The sequence below is a fragment of the Sorex fumeus genome, unplaced genomic scaffold, assembly GCF_029834395.1.
Source record: "Sorex fumeus unplaced genomic scaffold, SorFum_2.1 ptg000191l, whole genome shotgun sequence".
Taxonomy (NCBI): Eukaryota; Metazoa; Chordata; class Mammalia; order Eulipotyphla; family Soricidae; genus Sorex; species Sorex fumeus.
In genome coordinates this window covers 3,959,913-3,975,945 of record NW_026606248.1, presented here as the reverse complement: position 1 = coordinate 3,975,945, position 16,033 = coordinate 3,959,913, and the positions used below count along the sequence as shown (strand labels likewise).

General features: G+C 44.2%; 1 protein-coding gene across 1 annotated transcript in view; it reads right to left on the bottom strand.

The window, feature by feature from the left end:
• The window catches only part of TAFA4 (TAFA chemokine like family member 4), a 269,005-nt gene that overhangs the window by 244,402 nt on the left and 8,570 nt on the right, over positions 1-16,033 (bottom strand). The window lies entirely within an intron of this gene.

Here is a 16,033-nt window from a genome sequence, read left to right as displayed (position 1 = left end):
TTCTTGCTCTGAACCACAACACCCACAAGGAGAGAGAGAACAAAAGGGAATGCCCTGCCAGAGGTGGGGTGGGGTGGGGAGGATGGGGGGGGAGAGATACTGGGAACATTGGTGGTGGAGAATGGGCACTGGTGGAGGGATGGGTACTCAATCACTGTATGACTTAAATGTAGGCACGAAAGTCTGTGAGTCTGTAACTGTACCTCATGGAGATTCATTAATAAAAAATTATTTTAAAAAATTCTTGCTCTGATCCAGGAAGATAGTTCAAAGGGCTGGGGCGGGTGGCTTTTATGTCTGAGGACCAGGTTTGATCCACATGGTCACTCCAAGAGCAGTCAGAAGCAACCTGCAGAAGCAACCTCTGGCATCACTTGGGTATGACCCCAAAAACCAAAAGAATTCTTACCCAACTAGACAGGTTAATAGAGGATTTGAAACAGAGGTAGTCATATGATAAGCTGATATGTGTGCCAACTATAATTTTTGTATTGCTTTGTAATTCTTACTGAAAAAAAACTTGGTTTGGATGCTTACCCTCCAATCAGTAAACAAGGCCTGGAGAATTAGTACAGTGGGTAGGGTGCTTGCCTTCCATACAGCCAACCCACATTGGATCTCCGGCATTCCATATGGTCCCCTGAGCACCACTAGGAGTGAACCCTGAGTGTACAGCCAGGAGTAATCTCTGAGTAATGCCAGGTGTGCCCCCCCCAAAAAGGAAATAAAACAGAAGTGACTATGTGAAACCACTGAAATCATATATGAGAATGTTCTTAGCAGCCTACTCTTAAATATAAGAGCAAAATTTAGGAAATAGGGAGAAAGCTAAAGAAAGATAAAGAATGGCTTAGAAACACAATAAAATATTACACATCAGTGAAGAAGATTCACTGTCCTGTGTAATAGAAGACCATGCCACTAAGGAAAGATGGTAAAGAGCACATTCTATTTGTTTCTATACATATTAAATTGTAGATAAGGGGAAATCAGAATCTGTTGCTGAGACAGAATCACAGTCCCTGAGAGGTGAGAATGACTAGGATAGGAGGGAGCCAAGGAGTCTTCTTCATTTTAAGAATTCTGTCTCCCCACCCATAGCCATGCCACCAGACCCCGCTCCAGGCTGTTTCACTCAGGGTGCCCCAGAGGAGGGGCAGGTGAGAGCCCTCCCCGCCCCAAGGGACCCAGTCCCAGCAGCCAAAAACTTCCACAACCCATGCTCAAGGCTGCTCCCCACACACTCGGGCCAAGTCTCACACTCAAGTGAACCTATTCCTGGACTCCATGGCCACAAATGGACACATCATAAGACACTCACTTCCCATTCTCCAAGAGTAGTGCACCACATCTGATGGGGTTCAAATAGTATGATCATTGTATGACTGAAACTCGAACATGAAAATTTTGTAACTATAGGTTAAGGTTATTCAATTAAAAAAAGAATTCTGCCTCTATCTTATGGAAAGTGAATTATTTTTCAAATCTAACATACAATAGGATTATTCATGCCATATGGAATATTTTTTCTCCTAGCTGAACTTACAATAGGATTATTAACTCATATGGAATATTTTTTCTCCAATATCCACTGTAGTCAAATCTCCCTCGTTAAACTGAAAGTACAATGAATAAAAACATATTAGTATCAAGAATCATATCTAGACCACCACCTTATGCAAATTAGGCATTTGAGAAATAGGTGGAGGAAGAAAATGAAAGTCCTGTCCTCATTCGATAAATATTGAATTGATCAAGACTTGTGGAATCTATCTTCTCAATTCCTTAGATTTTAAGTGACTATTTCTCTATCTTCAGAAGCAATAAGTATTTTTGATAGATAAGTTCAAAACCTACAGGGTGAATGTGTACTTTTGGAAATAAGGTAAATATCTTGCAATTGTGAGAGATTCTTTCTTGTGAAATGCTATTTAAGTAAAGGTGTGAAGTTCCTATGGGCACTGTCTAATGTTAATCATTTATGAAATACTGTGGTTCAGGGCTCAGCAACTGGAGTGATTTCATGCAGTAAATATACATTTCCTGTCAAAACACATCAAATCTGTAAGACTTCAATTTATTTGAAAATGAGTTGTAACTAACTTCAATATTGGCAATTTGGAGAATTCTCTGATGGCTTTTAATAGCCTTGACAGTTTTCTTAACTTCTTGCCTCCAAACCACAGAATATCTTTGGCTGGGCCTCCCCAGGAATGGTGCTTAGTATCTATCTGTGTCATAGTTATTTCTACAATTCCAAATCTGTTGTGAGGTTTGCTTTCCAGCACTCGGGTTTCCCAGAACTAAAGCTATATCTACACATAACTCAAAAGAACATTATGAACTGGCAGGCTATAAATCTTTCTAACACATTATGAACTCACTGAGGGCGAGACTCTAACCTTCCTTGTCCCGCACTCTGCCTGTATCACTTCATCTCAATGCATGGAACAATGGCATAGAAAACAAAGCCTTCAACGCAGAATCACATTCTCTTTTAAAAAAATGTATGACTAGGTTTAGGAAGGTGTGTCAGAGAGAATCAAGCTTGGTCAACTGCACCCTTCTCTCCCCTCTCCTTTTCCGCTGCTGCATTTCCTCTAACCAAACAACCAAACACATCGCCAACACGGAACCTGATTTGCCACCGGTCTCCTCCGTCTGCATTCATTCGCTATCTTTCAAGACACCTTCCAAAATATGTTTGAAGAAAAGGGACCGTATTTTTTTTCTTTTGGGGTCACACCCAGCGATGCACAGGAGTTACTCCTGGCTCATGCACTCAGGAATTACTCCTGGCGGTGCTCGGGACCATATGGGATGCTGGGAATCGAACCTAGGTCGGCTGTGTGCAAGGCAAACGCCCTCCCCACTGTGCTATTGCTCCAGCCCCAGGGACCGTATTGTTTTAAGCCCAAGGTTTGTCTAATTTTTAAGCATATACAAAATTCCATTGTTCTATTGCTTCATTGACTTCCAAAGCGGAGTGGAAGCACTAACTCCCTTTTACCAGTGCTTTCAACCCATAACTTGGTTTTTCTATTTTTAAAAATAGGAAACAGAGGACATGAGGCTGTGACTCGGTAGAAGAGTTCTTGTCCTTCAGGGGTGAGGCTGCAAGTTCCAGCCCCAGTACCACCCCACATGTCTGAGTGTGATTCCTGATGCCCAACTAGTTTGACCCCACGCACACAAGGCCTAAGTGTGTATGAACACTGCAAACAAGTGTGAATCCACTGATGCTGCAATAGATGTAACAACATAAAAGGGGAAGAGAGAAATTGGTATAGATATAAATACACAGCTTCCTATTTTTCCTTTTTTTTTTTTTTTTGCTTTTTCAGTCACACCCAGTGATGTACAGGGGTTACTCCTGGCTCACGCACTCAAGAATTACTCCTGGTGGTGCTCAGGGAACCATATGGGATGCTGGAAATTGAACCCGGGTGGGCCGCATGCAAGGCAAATGCCCTATTTCCTGTGCGATTGCTCCAGCCCCAGCTTCCTATTTCTTACGTATCTAAAATATTTCTTGAAAATCCTTAGGGACAGGGAAATAGTAGTTATGACATCTGCCTTGCATGCAGCAGACCTAGGATTGACCCCCAGCACCCCATATGGTCCCCAAGCACTGTTAAAAGTGATACATGAGTTCAAAGCCATGGGTAAGCTCTGAGTTCTGCTGGTTATGTTCCAAAAATAATACAAAAAAGCAAAATCTCTATGCAAACAGCACTACCATAAACACAGTGATAGCGCATCTTGGAGTCCATTCCCCAAACACAAAAACATTTATTCCTTCATCAAGGCACTTAGCACAACAGCCAAGATATGGAAACAACCCAAATGCCCAACTACAGATGAAGAAGTCAAGAAGTTCCAGTGTGTCTACACCATGAAACATTACACAGCTCTGAGAAAAAAAAAGAAAATCATGCGACTTGCAACAACATGGATGGAACTAGAAGATGTCATGCTAAATGAGATTAGTGAGGAGAGAGATAGATACAGAATGATCTCTCTCTTGGGATATAAAGATACACAACAAGGTAGCACCAAGGTCCAAAGACAACATAATGTGAGAAATGATGCACACAACTGAGTTTGTGGGAGTTGAGAGGGAGGAGGTCAGGGATCCTTAGGAAAGAGAGCTGGGTACACTGGTGATGGGTATGATATTGGAATTATTTTCATGATAAATGATTATTAGCAGCACTGTAAACCACAGAATCTCAATTGATAAAGAAATTTAGCAATAAATTTAGCAATTTATTTATCAAATAAAATCACCAGTATCAGAGGGAGGGGGAAAAATAGTATTCAATAAAGAGATACTTTTTTTTTTTTTTTGCTTTTTGGGTCATACCCGGCAATGGTCAAGGGTTACTCCTGGCTCTGCACTCAGGAATCACTCCTGGCGGTGCTCAGGGGACCATATGGGATGCTGGGAATCAAACCAGGGTCGGCTGCATGCAAGGCAAATGCCCTACCCGCTGTACTACTGCTCTACAAACTTTCAAATAAAAAATAAATCCCCAAACCCTGCCACAGGATATACACCTAGGAGGTCCTCGATTTCACTGGCTTTCTTGGCCTATCACTTTGAAGGCCACTGCTTCAAGTAGTTATTGGATGGCTGGCAGAAATGTCATATTTTGGCATCCGTCAACCAGTATTTCAAGGGCAAGAAAACTCCGGCGCCTGAGGAGCTTGCTGAGGTGCTTAAGGTTAATGGCTGTATTTACATAGCCATCAATTCAAGTTACAGAGCTTTCCCTGTAGTACCAGGCAGCTCCCTTCAGGAGCCCGAAAGTGGGCTGGGGAGACAGAAGTCACTAAACCTGAGAGGGCTGGGAGGGGAACTGCCTGATAAATCTTAACGACGTGTCTGGTTTTCAGGAGATTATTTATATCTCCAGTTTCAGTTACAGAGTCTTGAACTTCTTATTGAAATCAACAGATTCCACTTCCATCTCTCGTGAGTCACTTTCCGAAACACAGGGACTAAAGAAAAATCCGGCTGTTACTCCTATGTTAGTATATACCTTTCACCCCATTCAAAATGAGAGATCTAACAGATGTGTAGTGAACTGAACTTAGAGCTGAGTAAATTAAAATGAAAAGAAAGTTAAAATTCAGTTCCAGGACCCAAGAGACAGTACAGGGGCTGAAGAGTATGTCTTGACTGTGGCTGACGCTAATTCAATCCCAGGCATCACAGTCACCCAAATACCATCAGGGGTGATTCTTGAGCACAGAACCAGGAGCAAGCCCTGAGCACTGCTGAGCATGGCCCCAAAACTAAATAAAAAATGATTTTTTTTCAGTAGTAAAATTAACATCACTGGTCATAATAACCAGATTTCAAATGCTTGACAAATTTTTTTTAAATAGCTTAATGGCAACCATAGTGGATAGCACAAATTTTAAAAGAATTTCCTCATTTTGGGGCTGGAGTGATAGCATAGCCCGTAGGGTGTTTGCCTTGCATGCGGCCTGACCTGGGTTCGATTCCCAGCATCCCATATGGTCCCCCGAGCATGGTCAGGAGTACTTTCTGAGTGTATGAACCAGGAGTAACCCCTGTGCATTGCTGGGTGTGACCCAAAAAGCAAAAAAAAAATCAAAAAAGAATTTTCTCATTAGAGAAAATTTTATTGGTTTATTGGAACTAAAAAAATTATTTATCTCTAATGGTTAGAACCTGACCTGATCTGAAACTTATATATCCAAATCCCAAAAGAATATAATAATGAGAATAATGACATTCTGTAATATCTACATTTTTATGGATTTTAGGTATATCATCAATACTCTAAAAACACACCATTGACCTGGCAATAAAACTTCTCCAGAAAAACTCAAGTGCATGCAGAGAGATGTGTAATTTATCTGTAGCACTGTACTCCCATTGTTCATCGATTTGCTTGAGCGGGCACCAGTAACATCTCCATTGTGATACCTGTTGTTACTGTTTTTGGCATACTGAATACACCACAGGGAGCTTGCCAGGCTCTGCTGTGCAGATGGGATAGTCTCGGTAGCTTGCCAGGGTCTCCGAGAGGTAAGGAGGAATCGAACCCGCTGTGCTATCCTCCAGCGGTAATTTATCAAAGGTCTTTAAATAGTAAACACAACATCTCAATGTCAACAATGAATGTGCTCAAGAATGTCCTCATAATACTCTACGCACAATTTTTTGACTATCTGGGTCACACTGGTAATGCTCAAGGATTATTCCTGGCTCTGCACTCAGGAATTACTCCCAGCAGTGCTCAAGGGACTATATGGGATGCCTGGGATCAAACACAGGTGGGCCATGTGCAAGGCAAATGCCTCACTCCAGCCCTGTGTGATTGTTGGGGCTCAGGCGTTCTGTGTGCTGCAGGCCTGTCCCCCAAGGCCTCTCCCTGCAGGGACCCCACCCCAGGCTCCCTCTGAGCTCCCAGCCCCATACCCAGGGCCAGACCTGCAGAGGTGGCTACCCATTCAGGGCTCAGGGTCCCTCAGGGTAGCCGGGCAGCAGGGGCTGGGGTTACCGGGAAACTGGCGGGAACCAACAGGAGAGAGGTCTCAGGTGCACCCAGGGCCCACCAAGAGCCCGCGTGACACCCTGCCGGCCCCCACTCGCTATGGGGCAGGGGGCGTCCAAGGCAGAGCCCCGCTTCCGTCCCGCCCCCACTCTGCTCTAATCCTGGCCAGCCTCAGAGAGGCGCGTCCCCAGAGCCAGGTAGGACCAGAGGCATCCTGACAAGCCACTCCCAGGGCACGCGGCCTGGCTGCACCCCTTGGACACACACCCGACGTGACCCAACAGTGCTCACACGTCCTCAAGCGTGCACACGCTCACACATCCCCATGCGTGCACATGCTCACGGACACACGCTGGCTCCCCCCACCCCCCAGCTGTTCCCACACATGCTCACACACAACCCTGACCTCCAAGGCACACACACACACTCTCGCCCCTCGCACCTCATGTTCCACACACTCCCAGGCACACACATGTGCCGGAGTGCCGGGTACGCACACGAGCCCTGCGCGCCCTGAGCCCAGCTGGGGAGCGCCGGGCTTGCCTGGTCTGCCCAGAGGTGCTGGCGCAGGGTGCGGGGGCGCCCCTGCCGGCCGCAGACCCCTGAGTTTTCAAAATAAAGTTAAATGCTGAATATATTTTCTATTTGTATTTGATCAGCTGGGGCTGGGGCGATAGCACAGCGGGTAGGGTGTTTGCCTGGCAGGCGGCCGACCCGGGTTAGATTCCTCTGTCCCTCTGGAGAGTCTGGCAAACTACCAAAAGTATCGCAGGGCAGAGCCTGGCAAGCTCCTCATGGCTTATTCCATAAGCCAAAAACAGTAACAACAAGTTTCACAATGGAGACATTACTGGTGCCTGCTCGAGCAAATCGATGTACAACAGGAGGGCAGTGCAGTGCAGTGCTATTTGATCAGCTGCTCTATTGATCACTAGCACTAACCTGGTTATCTCTAATTTCTAATGGTTAGCGATAATTATCTAGGAACTCTGAGGTCTGTTCATTCTTCATCCTCATGTCTGGATTTTGTTTTTTGACTTTTTGGGTCACACCCACCGACTCCTGGTGGGGCTCAGGGGACCATACAGGATGCCAGGAATCAAACCTGGGTCAGCCATGTGCCAGGCAAACACCCTCCCTGCTTCGCTGTTGCTCCAGCCCCATGCTTGGATTTTTTTTTTTTTCAGAAAAAATATACATGAAATATTTTAATATGTGCAAAATACATAAACAACACTCCATTGTATTAAGAAGGAAGGCATAGAAATGGGCTGAAGAGAAAATTAAAGGTAGTCTTACTTATTTTATTCTAATACTGCTTTTACATTTTTCCTACTTGGTATAGAACCAAACGTCCACAGAGTGGCCATTACCCTGTGCTAAGTGGCTTCATGGTTCTTAGGACACAGTGTCAGTTGCTGTAATATCAACAATACCATGGAGGGAAGTAAGAGGGAGTCAGTCAGATGGCTCATGGGGAAAGCTTATCATGAATAATAAACCTATAAAAAAAAAGGCAGGGCATGGCACAGGAGAGGGACCATCCTTTTCGCTCCCTTATGAGTCAGGCAGATGTATAAGGAAAGGGGGTAGATCTCACCTATGCACGGGTGGCTGGAGAACAGAGGAAAGCCAAGGTGACAAAGAGTAGCAAACACCAACCAAGAGACACAGGCTTCAGGGTCCAGCAACAGATCTGGGACTCAGAAGCCATCCACTGGATCGATGAGCAGAGTGACAGCCAGGATTTGGTCACTGTACACTGGAGGGGAGAGAGAGAGAGAGAGAGAGAGAGAGAGAGAGAGAGAGAGAGAGAGAGAGAGAGAGAAGAACGCACACAGGGGGATGAGACAAAGTGATCATGGACCAGAAAAGACAAACTGTGACAGGGATCTGGTGTCATACACTGGAAGAAGAGATCCCTGAACATCGGCTGCAGCCTGCCGCAGCTGCACACCTACTCAACACTGAAAAGTAATGTAACTTTCCATCAGAAGCACCAAGAATTTTGCTTGCTAATTTGACAGACAAAAGTCAAGGGCCCACTGGAGAGCAGCCCAGCTTGACCATGATCATATCACGGAGCCGCCATTCCCATCCAACAGAGAGCATCCACCACACACACCAGGCTCTACAGTGAGGCCAATGGCCTGGGTTTGGTTTTGTTCTACTTTCTCCCCCCTTCCTTTCCCTTTCTTCCTTGCTTCTGTTATTGTTGTAATGATCAAGCCTGGTTGCATCCTCACTGGGGACCAAACATCTGATCGCCATGCTCACACACTGAAGTGTGCTAGGGGGTGCACACTTTAACTGTGCTGTGCTCTGGGCTGTTCCCGTGCTCAGTGGGTCACTCCTAGTGATGCCCATGGGACCATATGCAATGCTGGGGATCAAATCAGGGTCACCCACATGCCAATCAAGAACCCTAACCCCTGAGCTACCACTCCAGTCCTGCTGATCAGTTGCAATGCTCACTTGGTGTTGAAAGCTCTATGTGCTTTCACCTAGCTGTGGGAGGTCGCACTCTGTTGTGGTCCAGGAGTCCCAGACAGCAGAGCCATAGGGACTATAGTTCAGGCAGGCAGCCCTAGAGATCAGACTCAGTTTCATGCTTGCAGGGCAGATGCCTTCGGGCACTAAGCCACCCCCCAGATCCCCATCATGTTTTGGTTTTGAATGTGTTCTTTTAAAAAAAAAATAAGGTGCAAAAGGTAAAGTAAAATGGGCAGGGTGTTTGCCTTGTACTTGGCTGACCTGGGTTAGCTTCCTGGCACCACACACGGCACCCCCCACCACCCAGCACCACCAGGAGTGATCTGAAGTGCAGAGTCAGGAGTGAGTCCAGAGCACTGCCCAAAGTGACCCAAGTAGGAAAAAAAAAGTAATTTTGTTGTCTTATGTGTCTGCGGTTTATTCCTGAATATAAGCTATCTGTTCCCTGTCCTAGTCTGCTACTCAGCTTGGAAGTCTCATCTTCTAACTGTCTGGAGTTGAGCACTGGAGCAGGGCAAAGGGCACATGGCAGGCAGCCAGGGAGGACGGCTGGGGGCATCCTGACAGTGGATCAGAGAGGAACAAAGTACAAACCTGCTGAAGGGACACAGTGACTGATAGGTTCCAAGGAAGCACTGGGATAGACCTAGTCAAACTCACTGCACCAAGCCTGGGGGGGGGGGGGGCGGTTGAGGGGGGGAGAAAGGCAGTTCTGCCTCTCAGCCGTGTAATTAAAACACTGCTCCTGTCACAAAGAGTTTAGCACCTCACACTCAGCCATCCTCTCTTTAGTGACTACCAATTTCAAGCTTCCCGCAAGCACATACATATTTCTATAAATCTGAAACTCTAAAACTAAAAGCTCACAAAACACCTAAACTACAATTTTAATAAGTCTTCATTAGAAAACAATCTCAGATGCTAGGGAAATAATACAGCTGGTAGGGCACTTAACTTGAATGAAGCCAACAGGATTCGATCCTGGCACCCTACATGACCCCTGAGACCCACCAGGAGTGATCCATGAGAGCAGAGCCAGGAGAAAGTCCTGAGCCCCACTGAGTGTGCCCCCCCAAAAAAATCTTTAAAAAATAACCACCGAATTATAAATGATAATGATTTACTTTACTTTACTTTAATGATTTAAAACTCAAACCTTTCATATTTGTTTTTCATTCATCTAAGACTTTGAAAACTTAAGAACTGTTTGTAAGAATAAGACAAAAGTCAAATCCACGGAACACTTTCCTGCCAGTAAACATAGAAGATCATTTATTCTTCTGAGTAATGGGCTGATGCAGCAAGCCGGGCATCTGTGCAAAAAGCTCCCATACCCTGCCAATCCATAACTCTAGCTACAGTTCTATCTTCTGGCCCTGACTAAATCTTCAGTTATTCCCAGGACCGATGAAATCTTAAATCCACATCAGCTTTTAACATCTGCTGGGCCTTAGCTATCTAGGAAAAAAAGCAAAATTCCTGTATGTCACCTGGTGACTGGATTACAATTTAAATCAGATTCAAAAGTATTTGGGTTCAAAAAAGAAGATACTTTTATTCCTCAACCATATAGACATCAACTAGGTGATGGAAGTAGGTAATATATTGGTAACAATTCACATGCAGCAAGACTGCCTCAGCACCCATTTAAACAACTATGTAATTCTTAGTTTAAAAGTCCTCAGTGAGTGATAGCACAGTGGGTAGGGCATTTGACTTGCACACAGCCCACCCAGGTTCGATTCCTCCATCCCTCTCAGAGAGCCTAGCAAGCTACCGAGAGTATCCCGCCCGCATGGCAGAGCCTGGCAAGCTCCCCATGGCATATTCAATATGCCAAAAACAATAACAACAAGTCTCACAATGGAGACGTTACTGGTGCCTGCTGAGCAAATCGATGAGCAATGGGAGGACAGTGCTACAGTGCTACAGCGAGACTAAATACCCAAGGACAGGAGAAACACAAACCACGAGGATTGGTTCACCGTTGCAAGCCTTCCTCAGATGCTGGCAGAGAAGGCAGTTGGGATAGAGAAGGAACCACTATGGCAAATATAGTTGAAAATGATCATTCTGGGGGCACTGGAGTGATAGCACAGTGGGTAGGGTGCTTGCCTTGCACACGGCCGACCCGAGTTTGATTCCCAGCATCCCATATGGTCCCCTGAGCATGCCAGGAGTAATTCCTGAGTGCATGAGCCAGGAATGACCCCTGTGCATCGCCAGGAATGACCCAAAAAGAAAAAAATGATAATTCTGGATAAGAACTACATAATAAAAGAAGGTAAAGGAACAAACATGATAACTTATCAGTATCTATATGGCAAACCTTAATGCCCAAATGGAGAAAAAGGGGGGTGGGGGGAAGTGCCAGTCATGGAGGCAGGCTTGGGGTGAGGGTGACAGAGGGAAACTTGGGTCATTGGTGGTGAAAAATGTACACTGGTTGGAGGGATGGGTGTTGGAACACTGTATGACTGAAACCTGAGCATGAACAGCTTTTAATTGTGTCTCACAGTGACTCAATAAACATGATTGCCACTCAATACCTCTCTTGCAAACCACAGTATCCAGAAGGAGAGAGAACAAAAGGGAATGTCCTGCCATAGAGGCAGGGTGGGATGAGGGCGATGGGGGGTGGGAGGGATGCTGGGACCCATGGTGGTGGAGGACGGGCGCTGGTGGAGGGATGGGTACTTGATCATTGTATAACTGAAACCCAATCACAAAAATTTGTAAGTCTATAACTGTACCTGGCGTTTCACTAATAAAAAAATAAATAAAACAAAAATAAATAAATAAAATAAAAAGCTAAAAGTCCTCAGTGACAGAAAATGTATCTTACACTCCAATCTTTATAAGTTCTCAAACTTATCTAGCCTGTGGCTCCCTTTTCAGAAGATAAAGAAAATCTAAATGCACCCTGGAAATCGATCTTCTTTAAGTAAACAAAACCAAAGTGCCCCCAATTGCACACCAGGCTACTTCCACCCCCTGGCTTGTTACAGGGGTAGGGGCACAGATGGTGCATCTCACTCGCTCGAGGAAACAGTGCTGAAAAGAAATGTGGGAATGTTCCCGGAATCGACTTCTCATACATGACACTGAATGATCATCTAATTTGTATCTCTGGTTCAGTAATTTAAATCAATCTTCAGGTTCATACTGTTTAGACAAGCTTATCAACATATGACAAAATGAGAAACTCACAACCTAATCAAAACAACCTTGTTTTATGAAAATCTCCATACTAATTTTTTAACGCTGAAAGACAAACTGAAAAAAAATTAGTAAAATGCAAGATTCGGCAGCATCATCCTTTGGTGGAAGCTTGTGGGAAATGTAAATTCTCAGGCTCTATCCCAGGTACTGAACCAGAGCGGTGTGTAAGCAAGTCTCCAGGTGATTCATAAGCACAGGTCAAAGTGACACTATGAAGAATTGCAATCTGGAGCTGGGGAACAAATACTAATGATAGATTTTTTTTAAATCCAAAATTTTCAGAGGACCAAAAAAATTGCAATCAGCATAAACTCTGTATTCATCTCACTTCATTACTTACTTCCAAGCAAATGAGGGCTGTGCAACTCGTATATGGGTGTAGTGCATTTCTTGTAAGTTCATGTCTATTTATGCTATGGTTCAGAAATATTTGCACATCAAACCAGACTCTGAGTTTACACTTGGGAACCTGAGTCTTTTGTAAATGTGAGGAGAGTAAATTCGGAATCAAAATGTCTTGAAGAAACAGTTTCCTAGGAATCTTGCCAGTCCTTTTTCTCAGGGTGACCTTAACTTTCAGACTTCTGGAGTATTTTCCTTTCCTGATTAATACTTCCGTAGGATGATTATTGTATTTTGTTCCTGTGTATATTAGGACAAGCTGACTTCTCCCTGGCAATCAAGAACAAAAGAGCTTGCTATTCCATTGCAAGGGGGCTACTCTATACGCTAGACAAGTATCAACAGCATGATTTACTGCATCTCCAACTGCACCCACGAAAAATATGGAACTAGTGTATTCCAAATATTGCTGCTTTCCTTGTATATGACACATAAGCCTTACAGACAAGTGATATATATATATATGAATGGAGGATCAAAAGATCCCCCACTAGCTACCAGCTAATTTCTGGCCCTTTAGAGTTAAATTAGAACGCCCATCAGACACCTATTTGCGCCAATGTTAATTTCAAGTGTATTTAAATGTCTTTGCATCTTGCTTTTGCTCATCACATCAAGCAGAGCTTCTTCCACTGTGTAATCACAATGATGAATAAACATAGGGTACTTCTAAAGGACTCAGGCACCACAAAACTGATCAATTGTTAATTCCAAAGTGACTAAATGTGCCTTCCTCTGCAATAATTCCATTAAGGTCTGTTTCTGGTGGCAAAGAACCCCGTGTCCTCTGCACACTTGCTCTGTAAAGCCAAAATGCAACATCACTCAGATCTCACCTAAGATTCAAGTTGATCTTGACTATTTCCTTGAACTGCCTCAACCCACCATGACTTTTCCCATCCTGAGAAGTAAAAATTGTCATGGCGTTTTAAAAACCATGAGTTGATGGTTATTCGTTGTCAGAGGCAGCATTTAATACAAACAGCTGAATTCTAACTGTAGCACTGTAGCACTGTCCTCCCGTTCTTCACTGATTTGCTCAAGCGGGCACCAGTAACGTCTCCATTGTGAGACTTGTTGTTACTGGTTTTGGCATACTGAATATGCCACGGGGAGCTTGCCAGGCTCTGCCATGCAGGTGGTATACTCTCGGTAGCTTGCCAGGCTCTCCAAGAGGGACAGAGGAAACGAACCCAGGTCAGCCTACCTTTATATTTATTGGCCTCTTATTATTTTGAAAAGATACTAATTTCACAGTCTCTGTATGACCCACGGAAACTCCGAGTCTCAGTCAAATTTCTCGGTAAAACAGAATGAGGACTTGGAGGGTTTCTCTTTGGAATGAGCGTGTTTATTTTTCATCTCTTCCTGCCCCACTCCCTGGGGCTCCACATGGGAGCAATTCGGCTGACCTTTCCCGAATTAGGGGAATGGAGGAACCTCGTAAGACCTCTGACTTTTACTGCCTTGTTTATTTAGTGGTACTCACAAGCTACAGGCATGGCTCATATTAGCATGCCTCATTTTCCCAACCTGCCTTTGAGGACTTAAGGAAGAATTAAATTAGGCAGCACGTTTTCAAAAGTGTAACAGAGGCCAGAGAGGTAGTTCAGGGGTTAAGGAGACATGCTTTGAATACAGGCACCCCTGGTTTGAATCCAGGTTACCACACACAATTCTCCAATACGGTCTCCTGAGCACAGAGCCAAGAGTAGCCCCTGAGCACTGCCAGGTGTGACTCAAAACACCCTCTCAAATAAATCATATTTTAAATAAAGCAGATTTACTGGGGTGGGGCAATAGTACAGCAGATAGAACATTTGTCCTACACACAGATGACTTGGGTTCCATCTTCAGTTACCACACAGGGTCCCCCCCAACCCTCACCAAAAGTGATTCCTGAGCTCAGAGCCAGGAGTAAACCCTGAGAAGAGCTGAGTATGGCCCAAGAATAAACAAACCTGAGCCAGAGTGATAGTACAGTGGGTAGGGCATTTGCCTTTCATGCAGCTGACCTGGGTTGAATCCCCCAAATACTGCCAGGAGTAATTCCTGAGTGTAGAGCCAGGAGTACCCCTGAGCATCTCTGGGTATGACCCAAAAAGTCTAAATAAATAAATAAACAAAAAAGCAACTTAACAAGCTAAAACAATATATTCACTGTGGAAACGAGTACCACAGTACTTTAAAACACGAGAATAGTGTTAGGAAGATGATTCAAAGGACTGGAACAGATGCTTTGCATGCAGGAGCTCTGGGTCAGTCCCCAGCACTGCACGGTCTCCCAAGCACTGCTGACAGTGACCCTTGACCACCAACCTGGGAGATGACCCCAGCACTGCCAATGTGCCTCCCCCCCCAAAAAATTAATAGAATAATTATGTGACACAGAAATTACACTCTGAATATAGATCAAAAAGAACAAAATGTAAAAATTCAAAAAGATATGTGTGCACATACATACTTAGCAGCATTGTCATACAGGCCATTGTCAAATGAATAAACAATATGTGGTTACACAAATATTGAATATTAATCAGTCTCAAAAAGAAGAAACTACTGACACACATTCTATCAGTGAACCTTGAGGCATTAAGATATGGTGCTTCTTTTGTGAATCTACCCAGAAGACTTCAATTCCTAGGGACTGATGGTATAATGGCAATTGTCTGAAGCCAGAGAGAAAGAATGGGAAATTGCCCCATAATGGTTACAGACTTTCAGTTTTACAAGGTGAAAAAAGTTCTATAGATGAACAGAGAAGATGACAGAATGATAAAGTGCATTACTTTAATGTTTCTGGATTACACAGTTTAAAATGGTAAAGCGGGTAAAATATATTTTTTCTGTTTGGGGGAAAACAGAAAAAATAAGCCCTGTGCTCAGGCCTTATTCCTAGCTCTGTGCTCAAGGATTATTCCTGGCGGTGCTCAAGGAACCATATGGGATGCCAAAGACTGAACCCAGGTTGGCAAGCACCTTACCTATCTCTCTGGCCCCAAAGCAGGCCAATTTGATGCTCTTTGTATTTTAGCACTTTTTTAAATATTTGGCACAGCATCAAGAAATAGACTTCTCAACAAACGATAGCAACTGTTGTTACTGTAATTATTTGTAAGCTCACTTAACAAATATTCTCTAAAGTAAAAGTAGCAAATAACTACCAAAAAAAGGCATGAAAGAGGTATTTGTTATCTTAATGTCACCTTCCATTAAGGAATGGCTAGGGAGACGTTCCATAAATATCTCTTTTATGGCTCTCTATTGATGGAATAACTCCCTACCCACCTTTCCCTCTCCTCTCCCCCATAGCAGTATGTGGCCTTATCATTTAAATGGTGTTGAAATGGTAGCCAGTTGGTTTCTCATCTGTCCTCAGCTTC